Raw genomic sequence first — 3,413 nt, 5'->3', positions numbered from 1 at the left:
ATGCTGCCACAGTCATCCCCTGCCCCACCACGTGACCCGTGTCTGCTTAGGACTGGGTTTCCAACCTGCCATGTGCATCTGCCCCAGTTCTCTCCCCAAGCTATCCACAATACGTGTGGCCCACGGGCAGAGGAAGGGGCAATTTAGTGTCTTGGAATAGCTGGCAGATGAAATAATTATTATCCTAGCACTGTGCCTGCCTCCCTCACATTCCTCTGTGCTAGCGGCTCAGCTTATTTGGTTTTCATGCACAAATATTGACTCACTTGATTCTTTTCCTCCCGTGCCTGTTAAAAAGACATCACTCCCATTGTTATTATTGTCTTTGTGCTACAGCTTCAAGAAGTGACGAACAGGGGGCCTGCTTCAATGTACTCCAGTGCCCTGATGAGCCAGCCAAATAGGTTTTCTCTGCGTGAGGAGGTTTGCCTGGATCAGCATATTGTTCCTCGAATGCTGTCTCCTCTGATTTGCCCATTGGCTTGTCTGTCTTCTGCTTGATATACTCGTAGGGTATGTCCAGCTCTGCGGCAAATACTTTGTCAATGCTTAATAACAATGACAAGGCAGTATGGCCCAGTGGGTAGGGCGTTGGCCTGGAGCAATGGGGTCTATTCCTCTCTCTGCTACTGATGTGGCCTGTGACCTGGGGCAACTCACCTCACCTCTCCGTGCCTCAGTTTCCACATATGTAGAATGACAACAACCATATTTCGTAAAGTGTTCTGCATTCTAAGGATGAAATGTGCTATTTAAACATTACATATTATTTATGAATGCCCCACAATATGAGCAGTTATTCCACTGGTACAGTCCAGTCCAGTTTCAAAATCAGGAAAAAGTAAGATTTTTAAGGATAACGTGAGTTGCATCTTGCAGCCCAGGTTACCTGATTCCTGACCAGGACTTTAGGACGGAAAAAGCAAATCCATCCCCGCTTTGTACTGAGCCCAGTTCGTGCGGAGACAGAATAGTGAGAGAGTATCAAGCTCTGTGTGAATACTCATAAAGGACCCAATCCTGAGCACCTTAGACTCTCATCACAGTCAGTGAGAGATGCAATGCACCAGGGCTGGGTCACTCTCCCTTCTGTGGCAAAATCCAGGGCCAGGAGGAGGAAATCTCTATGGGATCTCCTTGCAGAGATTTCTCTATGTAATTCCACTGGGGGGGGGGAGCTGGGTAAATCCCCACCTCCACCCAGGGAACAGGCCATGAGACTCTATGACCAAAACCCACTGCTCCGTTCACATGGAGGCCCAGTGCCCTGAGCAAATCCGATGGAATCTCTTTATCAGGGTCTCTACCCAGGGGACATCCTCAAAGGCAGATCCCCACTCTGGACTGGCTCCCCGTGACAGCTCAGACAGCCCCCTTGTAAACTATACTGGGCCAGAGGGATGGGGAACAATGAACATCCTCCCAAGACTCATCCTCCACCAGTGTGATGCAGCTCCCTAGCCTGACCACTTCCCACAACATTCTCTCCCTTTGTAGGTTCTGGGAGGCCTCCAGCTGGTGCCATGCAGGTATCTGAACCCCACTTCTGTGCTGGAGGTGGGACCTCTACACGGGGAGGGCTCCAGTGCACAGGTGTCAGGGGAGAGGCACAATCCCTCACTCAGGAGGTTAGAAGTTCCCTTTTCTTCTCTTCCCACGGGACTCTGAGGTTTGCCAACTTCCCAATTTCTGGAAACTGGACACCCCTGCTCCATTGCCACTCCCAGGAGGCCCCGCCCCCCACTTCACCACTCCCCCAAGGTTCCTCCCTCTGCTCACTCCTCTCCCCCTCCCTGCCCTGTGCCCAGCCTGGGAAGCACCACATTCTTCCCATCCCACAAGTTACCTGCAGGTGAGTGAGGAGTGTCCTCCTGCTGGATCTGCCCCCTGGCACATTCGACCTCCTGTCTCCATCAGCCAGTCCTGGGCGTGGAGTGGCCTGCCACCACCACATACCACAGCCACGCTCTCTCTCTGGCAGGCCAGCTGCTGTGTTGGAGGGCTGGGCTTTGATGCCTACCCAAGGTGGAGCAGACTGTGGGAGAAGCAGATGGTCCCACCCATTCCACTCCCTGGCATGTTTCCGGCTCACTCAGCCTCTGATCCTGGCAGCTGGGCCCAGGCGGGGATAGAAGGGGTGGGACCACCTACTTCTCCTGCCGGCCGCTCTGCTCTGGGTCGGCGTGAAAGAGTCTGGCTCCTTTTCCCACCCTGGCAGACCAATCTGGGGGTCACTTGCCCCCCCGTGTCCCCCCTATCGTCACCCTGCTTCTGCAGGCGGCAACTGTATTTTTGGTGTCCAGTCAGCGTTTCTGACCGGACACTGTCAGGTGCTGTTTTTAACCAGACTTTCTGACAAAAACTGGACACCTGGCAACCCTAGAGACTCCCTGTTTGTCAGCTGTTTGGGGCAGGGTCAGGCTTTTTGTTCTGTTAGTGCAGCACAACAGGGTCCTGGCTCATGACTAGGGCTCCTCAGTGCTACCGTAGTGGAAATAATACCTTGTCATAGTAACAGGTATCTGGACTCCCATGGACGTTAGTGCCTGAGTAAAGTCTGAATGAAAATGTAGCAGCAGACTTCAGGATCTGGCCCCCAGTACAGACATATCCTCAGTAATCAGGGGTAGTGAGTTCCCTGCAGCCTGGGACTATACAATTAAGCTGAGAGCTGCATTGTACAAACGACTGGATCCTTGCTATAGAAATCCTACACCATTGGGTGCCCCAGTCTTGCGCTGTCAAGTGACTCACTGTCTGTTTGGAGCCGCATGCTCCGGGGGAGGAGGGGAGACCCTCAGCTGCGGTATGTTGGCATCGCTCTGTTGAATCCACCGGAGCTGAACCCCTTTAGGCCAGCTGAGGATCTGGGCCCTGGATACGCTCGTGACGACTTTCAGTGAGACAAAAAGGAAAGCGCAGCTGACGTGATGAGCGTACTTCTGTACAGGGAAGTCCTCTGAGCAGCTCGAGAGGCAAAAATGACATTATAGAGACAAGTGTATGGAATTTTGTGCTGTATCGAACGTGACCAGCTCACATGCCACACGGGGCTTTGGTTAACCAGGTGGCCCTAGAAGAGCGATCCACCAAGGAAGCTGCGATCCTTCTGCCTTCCAGGCGGCTACCAGCAAGAACGAAGTGGGGCAAAATCCCATGCGGATTTCTGCCTTGTGCAAACCTCTGGAAGTCATGGGGCCAAATTCTGTTCCTTTTCACTGGTGCAACCTCAGCGTTGCCTGATCTTAATGATAGCAGAATTAGGCCCAGTGGGTTTGCATGAGAGGTAAGTAAAGGCAAAATCTGGCCCTCTGCAGTCATGACTGAACTGAGAATATATGAGGCTATCATAACCTTAGTCCCAGATTTGGACCTTAGCGTCCAAAATATGGGGGTTAGCATGAAAACCTCCA

This window comes from Gopherus flavomarginatus, chromosome 7, assembly GCF_025201925.1.
Source record: "Gopherus flavomarginatus isolate rGopFla2 chromosome 7, rGopFla2.mat.asm, whole genome shotgun sequence".
NCBI lineage: Eukaryota > Metazoa > Chordata > Testudines > Testudinidae > Gopherus > Gopherus flavomarginatus.
Note: the sequence above shows the minus strand (reverse complement) of the source record.